Source organism: Nuphar pumila, chromosome 1 (genome assembly GCF_984573655.1).
Source record: "Nuphar pumila chromosome 1, dmNupPumi1.hap1.1, whole genome shotgun sequence".
Lineage (NCBI taxonomy): Eukaryota > Viridiplantae > Streptophyta > Magnoliopsida > Nymphaeales > Nymphaeaceae > Nuphar > Nuphar pumila.
Window position 1 is genome coordinate 30,400,074 of NC_143249.1, and position 27,921 is coordinate 30,427,994.

Below are 27,921 nucleotides of genomic sequence, written 5' to 3' on the forward strand. Positions count from 1 at the left end.
TCTCGCTCTCGTAGTTTGAAGAAACACTTTTTGTAGGCCCACCCTCACAAATTTGTTATTTTTGTTCCTTTCCATCATATGGGTTTTTGTGATTAATTGTTTCATTTTCTATGTGCCTTAGCTTAATATTAGCCAAATATATTTCAACTAGTTTGGAAGTGGCTGGTCAAAGCCCATCTGAAGCTCAAGGTGGGGTTATAATGTGATTAGGAATGGCAATGAATCGGGGGAAAATGGGGCCCCATATTGGACCGGGTATGTAGGACATGAAACGAGGATGGACGTTAAAATCAAAATCTATGCAAGGATGGAGGTGGGGATAAAATCAAACTTTTGCTTTCTCCTGCCCCGCCTTGCCTCTCAACCCACCCAATCAACGATCCCTATTAGTAAAACTTTCTCTCCTTCTTTAGGAATGGTGGTGGACCAAGGGGAAATGGGGTCCCACCCCACCTCGGCTTGTTTGAACAGGGGATGGAGGTGAGGATAAAGGTTAAAATCAAAACTTGCAGGGATGGATGGCAGAATTTTAAGACAAGGCGAGGGTGAAGACCTTGTTTGATCCCTAGATGTGATGCATTTTTTTCTAATACTAAGCCAAACCCACAAACCTCAAAATTAAAGGGAGCAAAAACTCAATGATCCTCACATCATCAAGTAAAATGAACCATCAGAGGAGAATAAAATGGGAAATGCGTTCAATAACAAAAACACACACAAAAACCCTGACTTTTTCAACTTTGAACTCTCTTTCTGTTATTTTTTAGAGAGAGGGGTTGGGTAGGTTGGGAGTTAGAAGACGGATTTAGTTGGAGAAAGACGAGGGTAGAGGGAAAGAAGAAACTAAATGGGTTGCATCAAATGAAGGAAAACCTTGCAACTTTTTTATAAAAGTATTTTTTTCTTTTTCTTTTCTTAATGTTGGGGGCTTTATCTTTTGTAAAAGTATATATATATATATATATATATATACAGTCTGGTAAAGACTGTGCTCAGCACAGTTAAAAAAAATATATCTACACAGTCTGGTAAAGACTGTGCTCTGCACAGTTTGGGTAAAGACTGTGCTCTGCACAATCTTTCTCTCTAAAGACAAAAGTATATAAAAAATATATATTTTTTAGTTTTTATAAATTTTTGTCCTAAAAAATGGACAAAAATAGACTCGATCAATGTTGACCGAGTCCAAAACAAGGACGAACTCGGCCTTTACTCGTTGACCGAGTTTAAATTGGCGTTGACCAAGTCCGGACCGTGTTCGAAGCTGCACCCGTGTTGGGGCGTGTCGCCTCGGGTGCAGTGACTCCTTAGCCGAGTCCGTGTGACATAGATTTTGAAGTTTTATTTTATTTTTCTTTTGGAAGGATTGACACACTTCTCTCATCCTTTTTGAGCTTCTTCAATGATTTAGAATGATGTGATTTAGAAAATGAACTTTTATTTTATATAATTCTACTTTCATTTGGCATCAGATAACTTGTTTGTTGTTGTTTTGTATAAATTTCACGTATAACAGTCAGAGTCGTCTCAATTACATTATTATTCTCTGTTGCATAATCTACATTCTTGCTTGTGTAGTTTTTTTTGCAGCTTTATGGTCTTCATGATGGTGGCAGTTCTTTTAATCCTCACTGGTTCAGCTGATTTAAGCATGTGCTCAACAAGGTTATTGCTGAAAATGGAATTGCTCTTCGTATATATTTAAATTACTAAAAATGAAGGTGCTGATGCAGTTTGTCATTGCTCTGGGATCTTCATTATCAGTTCTCAACATGCACTAATGCAACTTCTATCTTGCTTTATGATTCATATTATTTTGATCAATCTTGTTACTATTGTAGCTTGTTTGTAAGGGAGTTTCTATACAAATTTTCAATCTCTATAGTGATTGGTTTTACTACTCCAAGGTTATACATGCAGTTCGATAAGTTTCATGACAACATTTCATGTTAAAAAGATGGGCTTTTAATGAGTCTTTCAGCCAGCTAGACGTGTGTGAACCTTATTCCTCTTTATGTTTAGTGAGTTTCAAACAAAAAGCAATCAATTGTTACATGGTTGCTGTTAGCTTACAGCATATTTACTCAGTCTATAGGTTGCATTTTAAAGGCCTTGGAAACGGTAGGGCACAACCTCCCTCTCTTATGATGTAATGAAAGAAGTGGAAGACGAAAAGACAAGAGCCACTAAAGGCATACAATAGCAGATTCACTATGTGCTCAACCACGAGTCCTTTAAGGACAATACAAGAAGCCTACAAGGGCTAATACAAGAGAACAAAATATAAAAAATAAAGCTTTTATTGATGAAATGCTTAGTAAAAGCAATGAGAACAAAAGTGTGCAAACAACTCCTATATATACAAGTGATTGGCTCAGTGGGCTGTAACTGTGTTTTTTCAATCAGCTGGATGATCTGCAGTCAAATGGAAGTTGTATGGACTCATAGTTTGACTCTAGTGTAGTGTAATGTGGTTGCTTATCTATGTTTTTTGCATCTGCTAATGTTTTTTGTAGCAGGTGTATTGGGATCAGTGGACTGTAGCTGTGTTTTTTCTATTCTCAATCCTCTGTTGCAGCAAGTGATATCTCATCACTTGCTATAGTACTATTATGCTAAATTCACATGATTCACAAGATAAACAACAATGTCGCTAGCAAAAGTTAATTTGGAAAGATAAGCCTATGAGAAGGTCTTAGAAACTATGACAAATCTGTCCATTAAGTTTTTTCTTAATATTTTTGCCTTTTTGTTGCCTGAAAAATTTAGGTGCCTTGGTTAAACTACTTGTGTAAGTTATCACTTGAAAAAATCATGTGCCATGTAAGTTGTTACCTCAAAAAATTCAATTGTTCGCTATGATTTTGACCAAACAAAAGAGCAAAACTGTCAAGAATAAAGTGAATTAGTCTCGCATCATTCAAATTTTTGGTACATAAACAGGTTTTTTATTAGGATTTGAAAAATCAATATCCCATAATTATTGTTATCTTTCTAAACCCAAAAAAGTATGTTTTTCATCAGAAAGTTAACGTAATTTTGTCAAAAAAGCATAATTCAACTATAGATTCTTAGCAAATTGACCATATCAAAACACATCTATAGCGCCAGATTGCAGGACACTAGTTACACTGTACAAGTTAACACTCCCAACGCGAAGAATATGTGGATCGAATAATGGAAAGAGAGGTGCACCAAATTAAACACTTATGATGGTCTTTGTTACTGGTTTTTTGTTTTTTAATATTTTTGGCGAAGCCAAATGAACTTGCTCGGTAGGTTGTGAGCCAAGTAGCAGGTCCAGTACATGGCTGGGAATGGAACCATTGACCCACATTTAGGGACAACATTGCAAGGTTCAAAGCAAACGTTTGGCTCCATGGAATCCCTGAATGTCCACAACAGCATGGAAGACTGACTACTTTCCAGGCACACAATTTATGGTCTGTCAAGGTCTATGTTTCACTTACACTAACAGAATCATTGACTGGGTTTTACCTTGGGATCGAAACAGGTCCGGATATGGATCAGATCTTGATTGAATCGACACTGGATCTGATCATTGAAAAGTGGCATAGCGTAGGGGTGAAAAATGGGTCTGAAGCTTCAATCCTATTCCGAAGTAGATCTGACCTATAAAATCTGATATTCAGATAATCCATATCCGAATATGACAGATTTGGAACAAATAATTTGGGGTTGGGGCGGATCATTTTACCCTAAAAATTCATACAATCAGTTCCTTGTTTATTGGAGAATTTTTTGTACAAAGCTGAGGATAAGCATGATCATCTTCACTTGCCAATAGCTTTTTTACATTTGACACAGTTCAAGGTGGTTCAAGCCAAAAGCTTGGATACCCCTTGAAATTGAACCGAATCATAGGACCCGAAGCTCATGGTCTTCCAACCACTTGATGAGCCTTTTAGTTTTAAGACAACAATTGTAGGTTGTAAATATGTTCAATTTACTAATTGACAGCAAGTCCTTTGAAGATACCCTAATTCCCAATTAATAGGGCAATCAATCGGTTCAAAACGTATAAGATGGGTGGTTCTACATTTAGGGTTTACAAAAAAGAAATGACGAAAATTAGGAATTGAGTCAGATCTGGACCAACCTCACCTATGCCAGAATTGGGCCCTGCTCCATTGTCCAGGGCTTAAGCCAGCCTGTTTTAACAAATGGATCTCCAAGCACGGTTTGTCTAATTGATCAGAAATGGTCATCAATGGGACTGGATCCAGAGGGACTTTTGATCCAAACTACAAATTAGACATGCTACCCATACATGGATTTTAAAATAAGATCTACTTATATATTTAGATCGACTTCATATTTATGTTATTTTGGACTCAATCTGAATCTATTTAGATCCATGCTTGTGTGGAAATATATACAACAATACAAGTCAACCTATTTATGCTTATTTCCACGAAAACTCTCGTTTACAAACACTGTCAGAATCAGTACTACCATATAAAACTTCATATACGAGTTCAACTCTACTGCAATTTCAGTTCAGATCCATATTTGCAGCATAAAATTCAAGTTCGGATCCAGGTTGCTGGGATCCAGCTCATATATTGATTTTCCATTCTTTGTAATGCCAAGGGTATCTTTATGATTGTCTAAATGCAGAAAGTTTTCTAACATCCAGAAGTTAAGGGAAAAAGATCTCAACCACAGGCTAGCAACTGATCACCTTATTAATACTTACCACGTGAAAACAACTTACCGATCTTCTCCTTGCCCTCCATTGTGTCTAGCAAAAGTGAAGGTTTTGCTTGGGAAGTAGAGCGATTCTTGGGAATTAAGGATTCCAAAATGCATTTGTTTTTCCGTTTGGCATGCATGTAAAAGGCAGTCAAAGAAAAAGAATCCAAATTCCTTTCAAATAAATTCCCTTATTTTTTCTACCAAATCCATTTTACCAATTTCTTCCAAGTATCTTTTGCCAAACAGATAAAGAAAAATGGGTACGTCAAAAATGACCTTCATAATTTGCTTCCTATTACTCACGGTGGTCCATTGCAGTAGCACCACGGAAAGGAAGGTAAGTAATTGATGAGACTAGCTCAAATTTATTTCTCACAAGTAGGTAGCTAGTGAGTCAATTGGATATCATTTTGCCTATTTGATTATTTGGAAGTCATAAATCTCATGCAATTATTGGTGGTTTACATGACTTAAGATTTTCTGTTGATACTTGACATAGATTAATCATTTCATATATTAAACTGTCTAACATTGGCAGTCATACATCTTGTACATGGGAGACGTGCCATCCAATTTTCTCTCAGACACGCACCATCACATGCTTGCATCTGTAATCGGCAGGTCGCTCTCTCTCTCTCTCTCTGTTTCTCTTTTGTTTCTCTCCCATCCAATATTCTGTTGGATGTATTTTGGTAATGTTGAATGGTGAATGTTCTTCTTTCTCTCTCTCTCTCTCTCTCTCCCTCTCTAAATCCATCGACAGGTGCAGTCTATCATGATATATATTTGGAGTCTTGAAGATTTATGATTTTTGGCCATCAATTTTTCAAACATTATAAAAACCAACCATGTCTTGAAACCAAACACTACATGACTTGATCCGTATAATACCAGGCACACAGATCTCATCTGTATGATCAAACTTTTAAAATAAAACAAAAAAAATTCATACAACCCATATAACATGCTTCATTTAGCATTCAATCTCTCTCTCTCTCTCTCTCTCTCTCTCTCTCTCTCTCTCTATATATATATATATATATATATATATATATATATATATATATATATAAACCTAGCTTGCCCAAACAATCGTGGCTGGTGCCACATGATGTTTTCCAACCAATCCTACATCAAAATGGTAGCAGTAGTATCTCAAATGAATGAGTTTTCCTATCAAACTTAAGTTTCTAAAATTTATTTGTTATTGATACTAAATCATAAATGTGTATACTATGAAAAAAGTTTCCACTCGTTCACAATGAATTATTGGCATTCCTTGAGCATGTGATGAGCAATTTGCTTTAATTTCATGAAATTCATTTTGGCAGCCATGACATTGCAAGAGAGACAATGGTCTACAGTTACAAGCGAAGTTTCAATGCATTCACTGCAAAACTCTCACTGGAGGAAGCAAAAAGATTAGCTGGTTAGTATGAAACACAAGTACATTGACTATTGTATACACAATCAATTTTTCCAATAGTTTAGCTTGTTTAATATACTATTACTTAATAATGTGCAGAAACTGAAGGCGTGACATCAGTATTTCCTAATTCCTATCACAAGCTTCACACCACAAGATCGTGGGATTTCGTCAGCTTCCCTTTGAATGTAAAAAGGCAGCTCAAGTTTGAAAGTGATGTCATCATTGGAGTTTTGGACACAGGTAAGCATTAAAGGGTATTATGAATGTAAGCAATGGTTTGATTAGATATGCATAAGTTGTTCCTTGGTTTTCTAGCCAACTTGACCCAGTCACATTTGTTGCTCTTTTTTTTTTTTTTTGAAGGAGCTCTTCTTCTTCTTTTTTTCATAAAATTGATTCTTTTCAAGAAAATGATGCCATCTTTCCTAATATAAACATAGGTATCAGCCCCCATTCACAGAGCTTTGACGACAAGGATCTTGGACCTCCTCCTGCTAAATGGAAGGGCACATGTGAAAGATCTGAGCATTTTAGTGGGTGTAACAAGTATGCTCTCTCTCTCTCTCTCTCTCTCTCTCTCTCTGATTCAATCAAAGATTTACACTCCCAACCTTCAATAATTAAATTGACACAGCAAACTCATCGGAGCCAACTATTATAGAATAGACGGACCCTTCACGCAACTTCAACCCTCTGATATACTATCTACAGTTGACACTAAGGGTCATGGCACCCACATAGCATCAACTGCAGCTGGTGTCCAAGTTCCAAACGCAAGCATGTATGGGCTTGCTAATGGCACTGCGCGGGGTGCTGTCCCTGCAGCTCGCCTTGCTGCATACAAGGTATGCTGGGAAGACACTGGCTGCTCCGACATCGACATTCTTGCTGCCTTCGACGATGCCATCGCCGATGGTGTTGATGTGATCTCAATCTCCATAGGCGGCATGAACAATGGATACCTCAAGGATGCAATATCGATCGGGTCGTTTCATGCCATGAGTAAGGGAATTATCATGGTGGCGTCGGCCGGGAACGATGGCCCTGACCCTGGCATGGTGGAGAATGTGTCACCATGGATACTTACGGTGGCGGCGAGTTCCATTGATCGGCAGTTCAGAACCAAACTTGCACTGGGCAATGGCATGCAGATTACCGTATACCTTTGGTGAGAGGGTTGTGTATGTTCGCCCCCGATGATTCACTGAATCCCACGTCCGTGTTCGGGGGATCGAATGAGCGCCACGTATTCATGCACATGGGGCTCGTATTCCCGTGTATGTTGACATAACTTTGCATCGAACTCTGGTGCTGTTGTAAAGACTTAATCACCCTTACTTGCTTTTCTTGCCCTGAAATGACGGTTCGAGGAAATGACAATAATATCATCCATTCAAAAGTTGTGAAACGACGGGTGGGGAAAAGGACAAAAAAGTACTCCTTCCAGAAAGTTTGATGTTAACCATTTAAAGTGGAGACGTTCGCCTGCGCCATCTGCTGTAACAGTGCTCCCATTATCAACGCAAACTTTGCCTTCGTCTCCAGTCGAGCTTTCCGCCTTGTTTTTTATCCTGTTGTACAACACACTGTCGTCTTCTCGTGCCTGCCTTGTGTTACAAAAAATTCCAGTGTCTTCTCTTAATTTCTGCTGTCGTTAGGCATCATGGAAGAAAGCAATGATTCACAAACATTCCAACCAGTGCCATTAAGGCACCGTGAGTAGCTTTTCATCTCATCATGCTATCGATGAAGAAGGCATGTCGTCTTGTGTGCCATTAAGGCATTGTTTGGTTATTGCAGGTAGATCTTGTTATTACGAAGGTTGGAAACTTATCGATATTTGTAAGACGCTGGGACCTGTTGACAAGAACGCTTGTTTGCAGATGCTAGGAAGGGCCTCTACCCCATCAGGTATCCTACAGTCACTCATCATATGCATTGTATCTCAAACCGATGTATTAGTAACAGACTCTCGTTTTTGTGAGATACATTTTTGTTAGTTAATATCGATTTGTTTGCTATTATGTTCAAGTTCTTCCTTATCGATTTGTAATTTATTGTGCGATATATTTATCGACCTTTTAGATAGTATGTTTTTGTATCGTCGAGTTATAAGTTATAAATACTGAACTGCCGTATCGATTTTCAATATCTGACAAATCGCTATACATATCGTTTTGTAAGATATTATATGTTTTGTAATATGTATTTGTAAGATATTTGTACACAGACTTTGAAAATGTTTGGGTGCAGAAACACATCTTGACACGCATGGCGGGGCGATTTTCGCATGCATATCGTTGCTCTCTCAGCGACTTCTATTGAACTCGCTTTAGAGCCTCGTGGATATTATGAGAGCGTTATCGTCAACACACATGTACGACATGTTTATTTTATTGGCATGGTAAGCGACACGTCGATGCTCAGCATAAGCAAACATCAAACCGCACTTGCTTTGATACTTTCATTCATTAAATCGTTGCTTTGACTTGCGTAACCCTAGTGGTATCCGTTCTTATATGCATCCTGATTAAATCGTAGTAAACCTATGCCGCTTGCTAACGAAAATTGATATATTGCTTACAAAACATTCCACTGTCTTCTTTTATTTGTCGTTGTTGTTAGGCATTAAGGAAGAAAGCAATGATGCACAAACATTCCAACCAGTTCCATCAAGGCGGCGTGAGTAGCTTCCCAGCATCATGCTATCGATGAAGAAGGCATGTCGTCTTGTGTGTCATTAAGGCTTTGTTTGGTTATTGCAGGTAGATCTTGTTCTTACGAAGGTTGGAAACTTATCGATATTTGTAAGACGTTGGGACCTGTTGACAGGAATGCTTGTTTGCAGATGCTAGGAAGGGCCTCTACCCCATCAGGTATCCTACATTCACTCATCATATGCATTGTATCTCAAACCGCTGTATTAGTAACAGACTCTCGTTTTTGTGAGATAATATCGACTTGTTTGCCATGTTACTGCAAACACAAATTGATATATTGCTTAAAACATTATTGAGCTTATCATTAGGTTGTAATAAAGATGATGTAGCTCAATCAATAGAAAGATCTGGAGAATTGAATATCTATACTTATGACCCAACTGAAGAATTGAACATTTGCACTGACGATGCACATGAAAAGAAGGGTGCAGGCATTAGACCCACTAATGACTTGAATGTTCCAGTGGAAGAAATGCAATTCAATGATGAGGTAGACTACCATGACAGCGCACATAATAAAAGTGTATGCACCGGGAATGTACACGGAAGTATACCTGACTTCAATGTTCTAGGAGAAGAAATGCAATTCAATAATGATCCTGATTTTGATGTCAGTACACTTAATAAAACCGTAGGAACTGGGAATGTACATGAAATTGCACTTGACTATGTTCCTGTAGAAGGAATGCATTTTAATAACGAAGAAGATGCATATAAATTTTACAATGATTATGCCTTAAAAGTTGGCTTCAGTGTGAGAAGGTTTTCTTGGTCAAAAAATGCACAGGGTCTCTTGGTTAGAAAGACATGTGTCTGTTCCAAGCAAGGTTGGAAGAAATCAATGGGAAATCCAACTAGGAGCACGCCAGAATCAAGATGTGGATGTCAGGCAAGATTGGTTTTGAGAAGACATCCGAATGGGAAATTTGTCGTGCGTACTTTAATCAGTGATCATAATCATGATTTATCTGCATCATTTATGACTCCTATGCTAAGGTCACATCGTAAAGTAACTGTAGCTTATGCTGCAATGGCTGAAATAGCCGATAGCGCCGGCATTGCACCAAGGAAGACATACAATTTGTTTACCCGCATTGATGGTGGTCGCGAAAATGTGCCATTCACACCTTTGGATCTTAGAAACCACTTGAGCAGGAAGAGGACAGATAACATGAAGAACGGAGAAATATGTTGTTTGGTTCGTTACTTACAGAATAAATCAAGCAATGAACATGGTTTATTTGTGCAATGCAAGTGGACGCAGATGGATATGCCATGAATATGTTTTGGTCAGATTCAAGGTCTAGATTAGATTATGAATGCTTCAATGATGTGCTTGTGTTTGATACTACAGTAAAGATTAACACTAAACAGTGGCCATTTGCGCAGTTTGTGGGAGTGAACCATCACGCACAGAGTTGTATATTAGGCGGTGCTTTTGTGTATGACCAGACCAAGGAAACCTTTGAGTGGTTGTTCAGAGTATTTACACAGGCAATGAACGGGAAGCATCCTGAAACTGTATTTACAGATGGTGATCACGCAATTGCGGCTGCAGTGCTTCATGTGTGGCCAGATGCACATCATCGCCTGTGTTTGGGGCATATCTTTCAAAATGCAGCAAAGAACATAGGACACATATTTAATCAGAATACAGAGTTTGACAAACATTTTACAAGGTGTGTACTTCATAGCGTAGACGAGGTCACCATTAAGTTAGATTGGGACAAAATGATTAAGACATACGACCTTGTTGACTGTCTGTGGTTACAAAATTTATATGCAGAAAAAGAGAAGTGGGCATTGGCATATGGAAGACAATACTTTTGTGCAGGTATGATAAGCACATAAAGAGCCGAATCTATGCATGCCACGCTGAAGAAAACCCTGTATTCATGTTTAACAATGTTTCGTTTCATGGAACAATATGAATTATTTGTAGACGGTCTAAGACAGAATGAGCTTGAACAAGACGTGAAAAGCTTCAATACACGACCTCTAACTTTTGGCATGAAAATATTGATGCGACCTGCAGCTCTGTATACACTAACTGTATTTGAATGGATCAAGAAAGAGGTGTTGCATGTCATGAATTGCAAAATAGAAGAACTGGTGCAAACCGAGAATATGCACAAATATCATATTTTTTGTCAGGGCGAAAAGCATCAGGAAAGGCAAGAAGCGCATGTCACGTACAATGTCGACAACGGAAGGGTAGAATGTTCGTGCAAAATGTATGAATTCAAAGGTATCCTATGCTGTCATGCATTAAAGGCACTCAATCAAGAGAAGATACAAGAAATACCTGAGTCTTACGTAATGCGAAGATGGACGAGATGCGCGAAGATTGAAATGCTCGTTATGGACAATGCGAGTAAATCTGGTGTTGACGAGAAGTGCCACATAGCCTCCCGTTACCAACAACTGTGTAGGTCATTCATGCATGTTGCTGATTTGGCATCGAGAAGCGAAGAAGGCTATGCATGTGCGAGAAAAGCTGCAACGGAGTTACTTGAAAACGTGGAGTTAATTCACATTAAGTCTGTTGCAGCGAATGAATACCAGCCGAAGATAATGGGATCGAACAACATAGGTCAAAATCATGTCTCGCTTGACACTCCCGAGAAGTTGCGCCGAAGCGTAAACATTATCTTCAACAAGTCAGTAGTGAACGTTGTTGATTATGATGGACATATTCATGAAGTGCAGGGTATCAAAAGAAAACCTGCCTCTGATCGCAGTCGTCGGAGGGCAAAGGGTGCACTAGAATTGGTTGGCAAGAAAAGGACTAAGAAACAACCAACCTGTAATAAAAAACAACAAAGCCCTTCGAATGAACAGGTATGTAAAACATTATATTGCTTCCCATTGCGTGAAGCTTGTCAAATAGCTAACTCGTGTAATGTCCATCATGCAGCAATACCCTGCAGAAGTACCGGCAAACGTTCAAACCTACATTCCTCCCGACCAGATTTCCGACAACGATCGCTACAGTTTTACAAGGCTTTTGGTATGCAATCGATGTTGCGAGGAGGTATGCATTTCTTGTGAAACTTAATTCAGTGTCTAATATTTTCTCTTTCATGACAGGCTACGATGCAGTCGACAGATAGGTTTGGGACACAGGAATCTCGTGTGGGCTATTAACTTAGTTGGCATGCCTCTTTGCATGACCCGATCTCCACAATGCCGGATTTTTTGAGAGTTTATAGTCGTTTGTTATTGACGACTTGCGGTTCGTGGTTGAATTTGTTCAAATCGATAGATAGCGGGTTTTTGCTTCTGCAGGAAGGCGATTGATGACATCACTGTATGACGATTTGTGGTTATCGTTGAATAGCGATATGTGGCATCGCAGAGTAGAACGTTGTTGATTATTGTTGGACTGTCAATCTTAGCGTGATGCGAAGGATTGTTCAAGTGTGCTGCGATGTGTGGCATCGCAGCGTAGGACTGTCAATCACTGTGCTGCGATGCCACAGATCGCTATTCAACGATAACCACAAATCGCCATACACCTCCAGTGAACTTCTTCTCCAGCAAATCTTTCGCGTTCCCGACACCTCCACTTGCCTTTTGAAATCATTATTGTTATCTTGTGAAAAGTTGTATCCATATATTATAAATAAAAGGCTACTCAATGTGTATTTTCCAACAGATACCCATAAATGTTTGAGTTGTCGTACAATATTCATTGATCATGTTGGTTGAGCAGTACATCTTTTAGGTCATAAATAGTCGCACAAGCACTGGAAGGTGTGTTTGTCTTCTACTTCGTGAACCAGCAACAACCAAACCGACGGTTCCTTCATAAACCTGGAGATCCGCCCTCGAACATAGAAAATTATAGTCGGTGAGGCAGACGAAGACAGCTACACGACCAACAATGGCGAATCATGGGTATATTGTCTACACATAGTCTACATGTTCAGCAAAATCCGTCTCTTTCATGCGTTTTTTGCGATTTGTTTTTGTGTACTATATAATGTAATTTAAATATCGGTCGTTGCAATGTCCGCATTTATTTCAGTCGAACATCCACCGACGAAGTTGGGCAAAAACTTAGTCAATCACTTCTGGAGGACATCAACCGAATGCGCAGTGAATTCGCACAATGCAACATGATCAATAATTTTGTTAGTATTAAACTAGTAGTAGTTGTCTATAAACGTAAGCCATGTGTACGTATGATCAATACAACACCATATTTGCTGCAAACAGACTATATCTGATTTCGTAAATTATATTAAAAGCAACGCACCAAGCCAGACTGTGAGCGTCGTCAGCCCATATTTCATGGTATATCGGTTGTATTTTATGTTGCTTTTCATTATTGATTTAGTCCAATTGATTCGTATGTTAACGTTGGTGTTAGCAATGTTTCTTTTGGTTTGCAGACTATATTACGCCGTTTGCCATACTCTAGTGGATTTCAAGACGGCAAACCTTATTGGGTTAACGGTAATCACTGCAGAGACCTTATGACAAGTGAAAAGGTAAGCAAACAAACCTACAGTGCAATATTACAGCGTGACAGTGGTAACAACATTTTTTTGATCTATTTGCAGATACTGATTCCTACACTCTGGCAGTCTGAAAAGCATTGGGTCTTATACGTGATGGATTTACGCGAAAAACAACTATGGTGTTACAATTCGTTGGAAGTTGACAGTGGTTTACGGCTAGACATTTCCCATCTCGTAAGATTCCATCTATATGAGTATCGTGTAGTGTACTGAGGTCATGAATTTACTTTTGGTCGCATTATTCTCAGATCGGTTTCCTCATAGCCATTTTGGGAGTCGATGTCAGCGAGTGGATCTATTGCACGGCATACCATGCTCCTTTACAAGATAATGGCGTTGATTGCGGCGTATTTGTAATGAAGTACATTGAAGCGATATACAATGGTGCAGAACCCTGTTTCAACGCTGTATGCCATTCCTTGGCCTCTGTTATTGGCAATTAAGGGCATGTCTATTGCTTTTAGTTTACAATCTGTTTTTGCAGGTTGATATATCCGGATTCCGCGAAGAACTCTGCAAAAAGTTGACGTCCTTTCTAATTTTGGAGGAGAAACTGACGGAGGCGAGGTCTAAAAGGCTTGTAATTGATAAAAGATGTGCGCTCAACCCGCGTGATTGACAGTCACAGGGTGAGACTGCGATGTGTGCAATGAACAAAGACTTCTAATGTTCGAAATGATAATATTCAACATCGCTATGAAATGTTGTATGCTTAAACATCGCTTTAATGTCGCGTTCGTATTTTACGAATAGTACAAAGCGATACGCTTGGTGGTCTAACGGCAAACTACACTGCTACGACCATGAAAACCTGTGCCAGCATTTGAAAATTGCTTAAATTTTAAACGACGGTTTCTTCAATTATGATCTTACAGACCTATGAAAAAGGTATAGACGGATACGACAACTGCGTCGAAGCCGCCTATGCACTCGATTCAAGAATAAGTCGTGTATGCAGGAATTGTCGATTATGTTGGTTCCTTATTCGCGAAGCAAAGTGGAACTGTGTGTTGTGTCATTCAAATATTAATGAAACGTCCTATCACCCTCCATCAGTTTTCGAGTATATACGTCAGTTTCATTAAACCAAAAGCAAATCTTAAATAAAAAAGCACTCCGCATTAATGAAAACAATGTCATGCCAGAGGGCTATTCTGAATGGTAGTCAATGCGATTGGACCGAATCTTTGGGTCTCAAATAAATCCACAAGTACGTCTAAAGAAATCGCCTTAGGTGTACATTACCGTCGGTTCATCAATACAGCGATTTCTAAGAACAAACCTTTCTTATTGATAAGTTCACGTAATGCGATATTTAGAAATATCTTTCGCCAGAAAAAAATATGTTGGTCGTACTTGTGCTGGTCGAAAGCACCAGCAACCCAACACAATATGTTGGTCGAAACAGAGAAAAACTACAGAAAATGGGTTACCGCCTGAACTAGGAACCCAAATCTATCATCAAAATTGCACCCAAACACCCAAATAGCCCTTCAAATCAGTCCCAATCTATCACACACCAAAAAATTACCAGATTACAATTGATTTGGGCAAACAAAACCCACCGATAGCATCACAATCACAAACTTTTTGCATTCAGGGTACTGTTCATCAGTTTTTTTCAGAAAATACAAGAAAATCCACTAAAAATTGAGATTTCATCCGACCATTAAAATTCTTGATTCATTCAATCACAAAAATCAAGAGCTAATGGAATCCAACATCAATCGACCAAAAGTTCAAGACTTCAAGGTTGGTACGGACGTCAGCTGTGGAGAACACAAACTGAGGTGGGTCCCAGCACGACCGATGCAGATGAAGCTTCTTCCTCTCACTGATCTTCAACAAAGCACCCTTTCATTTTCAATAAAGCTCTGATACCATATTGAAATCGGGAAACCAGCAAGAACAAAAGGAGAAGAGAGGAGAATAGAGAGGGAAGACAACTTAAGCTTCATTAGCAAAAAACCCTGAAAAGGTTACAACATATAGGGGTCGACCCTCTTTTACACTACATGACAAAAATTTAGATACCCACTAACACCTTGAAACATTACTACCCCTTACTAGTAGAAATATCTTCATTGCTTAAGAACAAATTTACCAGCATTGGTTATGCGTATACAACACAAAACTATTTCTGAATACAATTTACTTTTCATAGAACACCCGTCAACGGAACGAGATGAACACCCGTCACCGAAACGACAAATCCGCTTAGACCTCGCTAGGGAGAGGAAGAGGACTTGGCGGAGCTCCTGCTGGCCACCCTCAGCGCGACTGCACCTACTGGGTTACTGTCGAAGAGGACGGAGAGAACGGTGATGGAGGGCCTCGTTAGGTTGTACAGACAGAGCAATCGATAGGTTTCACTTTATACTATTCTGTCTGCCGTTCGTTTTAAACTCAATCAATTTTCCGCATATTTCGTCGCGTATTACCGACATATGTTCCTGCAACAAAACAGGTAATGTGAAACCAATATATAACAGGAATACCCAATAACATCGGATACGAAGCTCATACAGCGTGGAAACAAGGTTATTCTCTATTGTATATTGTTTCAATATGCTTCATTACGAATATGCCACAATCGACCCCATTACTTTGTAACAGAGCATCGTCAGCACAGAGCAACATCCACTCACCAATGTCGACACCCATTTGCCCGTTAAGAAATCCCGCCTGTGAAAAAGGGATAATATATTACAGTCCGGTCCACCTCGAATAGCTACTTCACCTTTGGGTACAAGCTTACCAAATGCATAGCATCGCGTTCTACGCCACTGTGGCAGTCCAATGAGTTGTAGCACCATAGTTGTTTTAGCTGAAAATTCATCTCGTATAGGACCCAATGGTCTGGATGTTGCCAAAGTGTAGGAAGTAAAATCTGCGAATCGATAAAATCATTTTTCGTTCCAGAGACTTATCGTGATGGGGATGTTACGAATAAACCTTGGATAAGAGGTTTGTTCACTTACCTTTCTAAATTTCGAAATGTCTATGCACTCATCATCGTTGTTCCAACAAGGTAGTGCATCTTCGAATCCTATGCCGTATGGCTTTCGCCGGACGTACATCTGTTGCACGAAATAGCAAGGTTTAACCACCAAGAAACGTGAGTACGTCATGAAAGCAAACAGAACAACAGCGGCACAGACATACCATGAAATACGGGCTGATGATGCGTACTGTATTGCTCGTTGGGTTGCTCTGAATGTAATTGACAAAATCATACATTGTCTGGTTGCACAAAGTTATGAACTTCAGAACATGTAAACCGATGACCTAGAAATTGATAGTGGACAAATACTTACAAAATTACTGATAGTGTTCCCATCTGCAAATTCATCTTGCATCTGCTCGATGTCATCTACGAACTCGTCAGGGCGTTGCCGCCCACCCGAGACTGTGGATGTTGCACTGAGTGCACCATGAGCGTGGTATTCAGGATTGGACATTGAAATTATTGTCTACAGTAAACAACACTAGTCCAAATACGACATGAAAAGCCAAATGTTCACTAAACCGCTCAGGCATTTCAAAGAATATACCTCTTAAGCGCTAGTCCTAGTACTGTGGATGTGGTTGTCTTCTTGTTCAGAGCCGTGCGTGGCCGTTTTGCTGCCATCGTCCACTCCATTGGCAACGTGCCTGGTCGTTTAGCTCCCATCCTCCTATCCGTTTGCTCCGTGTCTGGTCGTTTTTCTCCCCTCGTCCACTCCTCTGGCGCCGTGCCTGGTCGTTTTGCTACCATCGTCATCTCTGTTGCCGCCGTGCCCGGTCATAGTGCTCCCATCGTCTTTGGCGTCGTGCCGGGTCGTATTGCTCCACTAGTCCTCTTCTTGTCTGCCATGGCTGGTCGTACTGCTCTGATTGTCCCCTTCTTCGGCGCCATGCCTGGACGGAGATATCGATGGCACCTTTGCAACAGAGATACTGAAACGCCGTCCTCACCTACAAAGGTAAAGTCTTTTAACGTGCAGCCATTTTTTGAAAACAGCCCGCTAATTAATTGATTGCGTTTAAAAAAAATATAAATACAGCTTTTCGCATGCCACCTTTTTTTTATAACCGCCGCCAAATTAAATGCTTGCGTTCGAAGTATTCAAAAATACGTCTTTCCATGCCGCTCATTAAGTTTTAAATATTCAAAAATACGTTTTCCACATGTGATTTGACATTCGAACAATACCCACAAATCACTATGCTGCAATGCCACAGATCGCTCTCCGACTCAAAGCACGAAGCTAATTAATGTGGCATCGCAGCGTAGAACGTTGTTGATTATTGTTGGACTGTCAATCTTAGCGTGATGCGAAGGATTTTTCAAGTGTGTTGCGATGTGTGGCATCGCAACGTAGGACTGTCAATCACTGTGCTGCGATGCCACAGATCGCTATTCAACGATAACCACAAATCGCCATACACCTCCAGTCAACTTCTTCTCCAGCAAATCTTTCGCGTTCCCGACACCTCCACTTGCCTTTTGAAATCATTATTATTCAAAAATACGTCTTTCCATGCCGCTCATTAAGTTTTAAATATTCAAAAATACGTTTTCCACGTGTGATTAGACATTCGAACAATACCCACAAATCACTATGCTGCGATGCCACAGATCGCTCTCTGACTCAAAACAGCCCGCTAATTAATTGATTGCGTTTAAAAAAAATATAAATATGGCTTTTCGCATGCCGCCTTTTTTTTATAACCGCCGCCAAATTAAATGCTTGCGTTCGAAGTATTCAAAAATACGTCTTTCCATGCCGCTCATTAAGTTTTAAATATTCAAAAATACGTTTTCCACATGTGATTTGACATTCGAACAATACCCACAAATCACTATGCTGCGATGCCACAGATCGCTCTCCGACTCAAAGCACGAAGCTAATTAATGTGGCATCGCAGCGTAGAACGTTGTTGATTATTGTTGGACTGTCAATCTTAGCGTGATGCGAAGGATTTTTCAAGTGTGTTGCGATGTGTGGCATCGCAGCGTAGGACTGTCAATCACTGTGCTGCGATGCCACAGATCGCTATTCAACGATAACCACAAATCGCCATACACCTCCAGTCAACTTCTTCTCCAGCAAATCTTTCGCGTTCCCGACACCTCCACTTGCCTTTTGAAATCATTATTGTTCAAAAATACGTCTTTCCATGCCGCTCATTAAGTTTTAAATATTCAAAAATACGTTTTCCACATGTGATTAGACATTCGAACAATACCCACAAATCACTATGCTGTGATGCCACAGATCGCTCTCCGACTCAAAGCACGAAGCTAATTAATGTGGCATCGCAGCGTAGAACGTTGTTGATTATTGTTGGACTGTCAATCTTACCGACACCCGTAGTATCTAAGGGAGGATTTGCTTACTATGTTATTTTTTTTATGATTATTTAAGATTTTGTTGGATATACTTCCTTAAACATAAGCATGAAGTCTTTGCATCGTTTAAGACATATCATATGATGATTAAAAATCAATTTAATGATAATTTAAAAATCTTTAGAGTTGATTCCGGAGGAGAGTATCTTTCAAATGATTTTAAAAACTATCTTGAAAACCATTTTGTTAGTTCATCATAGATCTTGTCCAAAAACACCACAACAAAACAGTCTAGCTGAAAGAAAACATAGGTATATTATTAAAACAACTAGAACTTTACTCATTTCTCAAAACATTCCAAAAGGTTTTTGGGCCAAGGCGGCTCTTACATCAATTTATCTTATAAATCACTTTTCTTCAAAAAATCTAAACAAAACTTCAGCTTTTAAAATTTTATACCAAAAGGAACCCGACTAAAATAGGTTAAGAATCTTTGGATGTAAATGTTTTGTCCTTACCGACAAAAATGACAAACTCTCACCAAAAGTCATTCCTTATGCATTTCTTGGATATTCTGAAACTCAAAAAAGATTTAGATGCTATGATGTTAAGAACGACAAACTATATGTTTCTAGGAATGTGACTTTCTTAGGAAACGTTAGTGATTTTGAGAAGGATGAATCCCATAAAGAGAATATGGATTACTCTTTCTTGTTTAAGTTACTATCTAGAAATGATGATATTTTTAGTGATGATGAACTCAATTAGTTTAGTAAAAAAGAAAATATAGATGAAGACAACCATCCTTCTTATCAACCTACTAATCCTCCCATAGAGGAAAGTTTATTTATTACCGAGACCCAAAGTCGGAAAGATGTAATAATAAAGAATTAAACAGTAAAAGAATTTCACGTTACCGCAACTCATTATACAATTACAACAAATGTATAGCGTGATAAAAATGAAAAATCTAGGATTTATTCCGAGTCACTGGACGAATCTGATGAAATTTCATAGACTTGTCTCTCACTTTTTATTGGTGCACTGTCTATCCTGGGTGGCCTCCTCGTTGCGAAACCTTGCCTAAGAAGACTGGTCATCATGTCCACCATTGCATTCAATTGGGTCTCCATAGTGCTTACTTCTGTCCTTAATTTCTTATTCTCCCTCTCAATAAGTTCGAACCTTGCGGCAGAGACAGTCTTCTCTTTTGGAGCAAGGGTTCGGTCTTCCTCGTGATTTGTTACTGATGGACTAGTCGTATTAACCAGATCGAGACGACGTTTTGGTTGTAGAGGCTGGGCTACAACATGAGAAGGGACAGTTGGGAGGCATGGGTTGACAATTTTCTCAATCTTCCGATTTCGCCGCATTGGTTCCCAATAGCTTTCGAAATAGAAGGGATCAAATTGTCGTCCTTCATGATCATACGGTACGGCAGGGACACCACCTGAGTTCAAATTTAATAATTCATCCCTGTAGCGATCGCTCCAATTCACGTGCCTGCCCCCACCATTATTCATCTTTCTTCTCACCTCCAAAGGCTTATTTGGGATAGACTGCCCCAAGCCAGATTGTAGAAGAACTCGACTACCTTGCTGCAACTCGGCTTCAAAATTGCAGAATAGCCACAAATCGCGGTCAGACAATCTGGCAGCCTCCACAACAACGTCTTCATCATCGCCCCCATCTCCATAAGGTCTCCACAAAACCTGTACATTGGTAATTCTTTTTAATAACGAATGACAAATATATTATAATTTATATCAAAACCTGTACGCGATTGTAAACAATTTTAGAACGTTTACCTCGTTTAATTACAGCCCATCTAAAATGGACTTAGCATTATAAACTATGACGTTTATTCTGGCCCAGCGACCGATCTTTGGAAAACCACAAATCGGAGGGCCACACCGTGGACGCAATGGGATAATATGTTCCAACGCCCAGGCCTAACATAAAAAATATTATTAGCAATGCCACAGACTGCAATGAGATTTGTCTACAAATACTAAGTATGTAATCAACAAATACCTGAACAAATGGCCAAAATCCGCCAACTGTTTTCGTACCATTACTCGCACGGTGGAGTTGACTGTACAGGTGTAAGAGCATAGCGGCACCCCAGGCATAGTTGTCGACTTCGTCTAAGTCTGTCAGGTACTGCAGCCACATGGAACTTATTCTCGAACCAGAACAATCGGAAAATAATGTAAGAGAAAAAAATATAGAAGGAAGCCGCGCAACTCTTGGTCAGCTGTTTCAGATGCACAAGTAGCGGAGTGACCTTCCCATTTATTACGAAAAACTGAGACCTTCATTGATGTGGAATTGCTTTCGCCAGAAATACATTGACTCCATTCGTCCATCGACATTCCTAGAAGGGCAGTGCAGTTTTCCCTTGCGTTATAGTTTGAATGCCGTAATAGGACAGCACTGCCATCGCACTTAAGGCCAATGATCCTCGCCATATCTTCTAGAGTCATGGTGATCTCAAAAGAATCAAACTGGAATGTGTTAGTCTTATCATTCCACTTATTTACCAGGTGAGTCATGGTATTCCAGCAAGTTTCAAAATATTGTTGGTCCAAAAGGCCACCGAAGTGCATATTTCGTAGTCGGTCCTTCTGATATGCACTCAGTTGACCATACCAAGACAGAACTACAGGCCATTGACAGCGACCTCCGAGCTTTTCACCTGGTGCTCTACTTCTCTTGTGACCTCCCTGTAACACAAAATAACATATTATTCATACAAATTATAAATTACTTCCATTTGTACTTATAAATACTATTTTACTAACCGCTATAAATAATATCGGTTGCAGACATACTATCGCAGTAATCGCTATAAATATCAATACCTAACACAGTAATCGCTATACCAAAATCGCTAAACATATTATTAAATCTTCGCAGACAGGACGGATATATTTACCTTGGTCGCTATTTTCTGTTGTTCTCGCTCCAACCTGAGACTTTCTGGTGGGTCCACTGCCTCGAACTGCCTTTCAATCTCCATCTCTACCGGCTCCACCGTCGCCTTCCTTTCTCTCGCCTTCCTTTTCTCATCCTCATTCTGCTTCCTTTCTCTGTCCCTATTCTCCTCCTCCTTCTGCTTCATTTCTCTGTCCTTTTCCGCCTGCTCCTTCTGATTCCTTTCTCTCTTGCGTTTCTCCTCCTCCTTCTCCTTCCTTTCTCTCTCCCTTTTCTCCTCCTCTTCCTTCTCCTTCCTTTCTCTCTCCCTTTTCTCCTCCTCCTCCTTCTGCTTCCTTTCTCTCTGCCTTTTCTCCTCCTCCTTCTCCTTCCTTTCTCTCTCCCTTTTCTCCTCCTCCTCCTTCTGCTTCCTTTCTCTCTGCCTTTTCTCCTCCTCCTTCTCCTTCCTTTCTCTCTCCCTTTTCTCCTCTTGCATCCTTTCTCTCTCCTTTTTCGCATCCTCCTCCTTCTCTTTCCTTTCTCTCTCCTTTATCTCCTCCTCCTTCTGCTTCCTTTGTCTCTCCCTTTTCGCCTCTTCCTCCTGCTTCTTCCTTTCCCTTTCCTTTTCTTCCTCCTCCTTCTCCTTCAGCCACCTTTCTTTCTCCTCGATTTCTTGTTTCCTTCTTTGTCGCAGTTCTTTCACCTGCTTCTTCCTTTTCCTTTTCTTTTCTTCCTCCTTCTCCTTCCGCCGCCTTTCTTTCTCTTGTAGTTGTTGTTTCCTTCTTTCCTGCAATTCTTCCTCCTGCTTCTTCCTTTCTCTTTCCTTCTCTACCTCCTCCTCCTTCTCCTTCCGTTGCCTTTCCTTCTTTTCCTTATTCTCCTTCTGCTGCCTTTGCATTTCCTTAGCTTCCTCGAACTCCAACTCCCTCCTTCGCCTTTCCTTTTCTTCCTCAAAGTGAGGAATAATCTGTTCCTTCTCTTCCTCCTCCTTATTCATTTGCCTTCGCCTCTCCTCCGCCTCCTTCAGTAGCCTTGCGTTGTGTCGCATTGCTCTACTCTCCAAGTTTCTCCTATGAGCCTCCGCCATCATATTGCTAACATCCCTTTCCCACTCCTCTGACTTCTTCTTCCTCTTTTTCATCTGCTGTGCGTTAATCCTCCGCCTTCTATTTATATTCTCATCAATATTTCTGGCCTTTGCCTTCTCTTCGTCATCCTTGTTCTGCATCTTTCGTTCTTCAGAGTTCTTCCTTTGGTCCGCAGCCTCGATATCTGATGGATAATCCTCCGCAAAATACGATTCCAAGGCTTTTTCCCTGTCTTCATCGTTCTCAATCTTAAGTATATTTTGGTATCTTTCAAAAACTTTAGATAGATGGGACTAGCAGATCACTTCTCTAATAAACAACCCATAGAACGATGGGGTATCTCTAATCTGATGAGGCGCAGACATTGCTAACCTGCACAACACAATACACGATCATCATCAGTAGAAATCGTCGGAATATTTGGGTTCATAATACAAATCCTTGTATAAGAACCAATCTTTAGATTGAAGAAAGAAAACTTACACGAAACTCACCGAAACGATGGGAATTTGGATATTCCAACTGTAGAGTAAGCAACAGTAACAACTAATACGCAACAGAAGGTGGCAACGATGCTGCGACTGCGCGTAAGACAGAAACAGATGCTCTGGTAAAAAGGAAAGGATGCTCCGGCAACTTGAGATGAAAGCAAAGAATCTCCGGTAGAGTGCTTACAGCGAGAAATGATTTTTTTGAACTATTTGTATCATACAACATAACGCTTGCTACATACGCAAACTCTGCGGAACGTTTTCCCGCGATATCGATGGAGGGCAGTTTTGTCATTTTCACAAACCAGCGATTCAGTTTTCTAGAAGGAGGGCATTTATGTCCGTCCGAGAAAGAGGAACCGACGATTCAGTTTTCTAGAAGGAGGGCATTTATTTCTGTAAATTTTCAGAGATATCTATTGTCATTTCATTCCCCATTTTAACTTCAACGATACATTACAACCACCTGCGGAACGTTTTCCCGCGATATCGATGGAGGGCAGTTTTGTCATTTTCACGAACCGACGATTCAGTTTTCTAGAAGGAGGGCATTTATTTCTGTAAATTTTCAGCGATATCTATTGTCATTTCATTCCCCATTTTAACTTCAACGATACATTACAACCACCTGCGGAACATTTTCCCGCGATATCGATGGAGGGCAGTTTTGTCATTTTCATGAACCGACGATTCAGTTTTCTAGAAGGAGGGCATTTATGTCCGTCCGAGGAAGAGGAAGCGAATGACGGTAAAGGTTACTTAAGTCTTTGCTACGGCACCAAATTACGATGCAATATGATGGCGACCCACATGGGGATACATGCCGGTCTGCATCTTATACGTGGCGCGGTTTGGAACCCCCGAACATGAGATCTCAGTACCGGCTCTGTAAATTCTTCCGCAAATCGCTATAGTGATTTGTAGTGTCTTCCGCAAATCGCTATAGCGATTTGTAGTGTTATTCAGTAAGCAAATCGCTGTAAATCGCTACCCGAATTAGGACCAACTTGTCAGGGCCATATCTCCCTAACCGGAGGTCATATTCCAAATCCGTAAAAAGTGGTGTCTTCGTTATTGAGTCTAGTTTATTTCTGTAAATTTTCAGCGATTTCTATCATCATTTCATTCCCCATTTTAACTTCAACGATACATTACAACCACAATCATCAAAAGAAAGATTGCCCAAGCCTAAGAAGCTTCTTGAATCGTTCCTTCAGTTCTTTGCCGGATTCTGCACTGTTGCTTTTGAAATTGTTGGGGTCCTCTCGAGCGAGCTCTCCAAGCAATGGGAGTCCCATCATCGCCAAATCTTCCAAGGTGATCGTCATCTCTCCCCACGGAAACACAAAGGTGTTGGTCTCCCAGCACCATGCTTCAAACAGAGCCCTTATCACGTTGGCCTGGCACTTTATGTTCCCTAAGGATGCCTTCAAAGCCCCGTAGATCCCAACCTTGTTCCAACCTCCTCCGAACTTGGGTTCCAGTCGTCGGAACCAGTCGGACAGCCCGGGCAGCGGCCTCATTGCGCCTTCTAACCTGCAATTTCCGGACCAATCTGCCCTGCCGGACTTGATTTCGGCTTCGAGGGGTGGCATTTCCATCGACGTCTCAAACGCCGCAACCTCCTTTTCTTCTTCCACCTCTCCAACGGTTGGCTGCAACAGTTGGGCTTCACCCTTCCAAACAGCTATGCTCAGAGCAACATGTCAACGTCCCACTGATAGGCAAAACAACATTTCAAAGGTTATTTATCATAATGCTAGCTTTAGTTGAATCTGTTTTGATTGCAATGTTTGAAGCATCTCTTTCTTGCTTTGATTATTTGTGTTTGTTGCTTGCTGCTTAAGTGCTTCTCAGTAAGCAGAATCTGGCCCTCATGCTCATCTCGATTGGATTACTGAGATTCCACCAGTAAGATCCATAGTCCTTCTTGCTGCTAACTCTTTACATTTGCAGGTTGTTTCTTTAAATGATTATAATAATGACAAATATGCGAAGGAGTTCAGTATCAGTGTTTCTAATGCGCTTGCTACTTGTCCTGCTCGGGTTTTGCCAAGTCCTCGTGTGAGTTGATCAGAATAATGAACAAAACAATAAATTACATATGATCAACTCACACGAGGAGTTGGCAAAACCCGAGCAGGACAAGTAGCAAGCGCATTAGAAACACTGATATTGAACTCCTTCGCATATTTGTCATTATTATAATCATTTGAAGAAACAACCTGCAAATGTAAAGAGTTAGCAGCAAGGACTACGGATCTTACTGGAGAAATCTCAACCCTCTAACTCTCTCTCTCCCTTCTATTTCTGCTTCTATGCACATCCATCAGAAGATCCTACATTGCTTCATCAAGCACCGACTGACCTGCACATTGACTGTTGTGGGTCCTTACTGATGAGCTGCCTCTAAATTTATTCGACTCTGGGTCCTTACTGCACTTGAAGTTGAGTCATTGTATTTTTTGTTATTCGGTGGGTGGTGAGGCCCTCCTCTACTCTCTCAAGACTCTTAGCTTGGGCAATCTTTCTTTCAAATAAATTCCCTTATTTTTCCTACCAAATCCATTTTACCAATTTCTTCCAAGTATCTTTTGCCAAACAGATAAAGAAAAATGGGTACTTCAAAAATGTCCTTCATAATTTGCTTCCTATTACTCACGGTGGTCCATTGCAGTAGCACCACAGAAAGGAAGGTAAGTAAATGATGAGACTAGCTCAAATTTATTTCTCACAAGTAGGTAGCTAGTGAGTCAATTGGATATCGTTTTGCCTATTTGATTATTTGATTATTTGGTAAATGGAGACCTTGACTCCAGTGTTAGGGACATTGGAGGGGCTGGAATCATCTTTCAGAGTTACAAAAGCCAAGACGCAGCTTTCTCTTTTGCTCTACCAGCAGTTTTAGTGGATACCAACAAATCAATGACAATAAATGATTACATCAATTCCACTAGGTAAGTAAATTGAAACTCGATCTCCTCACTTAAATTCCTGACATGGGTAACGGTTACAATGAAACCTTAAAGTGAGAGGCTTCCATGCATTGACCACCACTATACAATCATCTTCACTCCCTTTTTGCGCAATTGCGTAGTTGTTGTTGCGTGTATCGTAGGTGACGATCCTTCTCTGTCAGCCTACAGCTCCTTCCTTCTCGGTTGGGCGCCTAACCTTGTTCATCTAGCTAATTCCAGAGGAGGATAGGGTTATTTGTGACACAAACCCATCCTTGAATATCACCCGAATTCGTATTTGGGAAGCAATTCGATGTCAATATAAAGTTAAGCAATGGAGTGGTCATATCTGGAACTCTAATTAAAGCCCACCCACGATATTTGGCCACATCAATAAGACTGCCAACTCTTGACAATATTGTCTGCAATGGGAGACTGAAGCCAACAGACCTTCCAAAAACCTGATTTTGCCATCTTAATTATTCTCCAAATTAAGCTCTATGAATTGCTATATTACATCACGTATATACTTGTTGCACAAAGATTGTTCCAAACATCATCCATTAAAATTGATTTTTTCCTCTATTTTTCTTGAAGGTCGCCTTATGCAGTTATATACAAGTCTTATACAGTTAATGTGAGCATTCCACAAATTGCATCTTTCTCATCTCGTGGCCCGAATACACTCTCACCAAGAATCCTCAAGGTAATGCAGTATTTTACATGCTTAAAAGGGAGAGCAAATCGGGTCATTGGCTGAGTAGCTACTCTGCCCAATGACTGGATGCCATGCATCCCTTTCTGTCCTCTAAATGATCAGATAGTGCTAATCATTGTTGCTTGATCTAATAACCATACCCTTGATTACAGCCTGATATCACTTCCCCTGGGCTAGATATTCTGGCCGCATATACACCATTATCTTCAATGACTGAGAAGAAGGATGACGAACGAATGGTTAACTATAATATAATGTCTGGAACTTCAAGGTCATGTCCTCATGTGAGTGGTGCGGCTGCATACGTCAAGTCTTTCCACCCTCGTTGGTCTCCTGCTGCAATCAAGTCTGCTCTCATGACCACAGGTGAATTTGTTTTATATTTTGTTTTATTTGATATTTTTCATCTATAATATTTGCTTTGCATTGACAATGATGCCTTAAAACAAATAAAATACACACTAGTATCTGATTGTAGATGTATAGATCTGTCTTTGTGGTTTCGTAAGTTTGATCCTTTACTTCACTCCAAGAATTCTATAGTTGGTAGATTGCATCAAAATAGTAGTGTTTTTCTCTGTTTTTTTTTAATTTGCTTCGGTCTGTAATTGTGTGAATTTGGAAATCCATTGATTTGCCTTTTGCAAACAAAAATATAATGTGAGATTAGCCAAATAACATGCCAATAGTTCTATATTGCGATTCATAAAAATAATCTGCAAAATGTCTCTGCTCTCTCCATTGAAATGAATACTCAATTCTCAACATGGTAGGTTGCCAATATAAGGGAAAAAAAAAAACCATGGCAGGTGCTTACAAATAGTTGCAACGAGGGCAGTTGTCATGCTATTGTATATGATGTTATATTCCATCGCAACTGCACATCTCACTTGATGGAGCTATCTATGTATGGCCCCCCGCTTTTGTTGGGTCCAGCCCTATCCTTCATTAATGGTATGGGGAAGTGGATTAGCCACCCACTTGTCATTAATGCAGAAGAAGTTGAAGGGTTAGCCCTATCC

At 40.1% G+C, this 27,921-nt stretch overlaps 1 pseudogene; it reads left to right on the top strand.

Annotated features, from left to right (window-relative positions):
- LOC149848565 (subtilisin-like protease SBT4.14) overlaps positions 1-27,921 on the top strand; it is a 71,896-nt pseudogene that overhangs the window by 37,858 nt on the left and 6,117 nt on the right.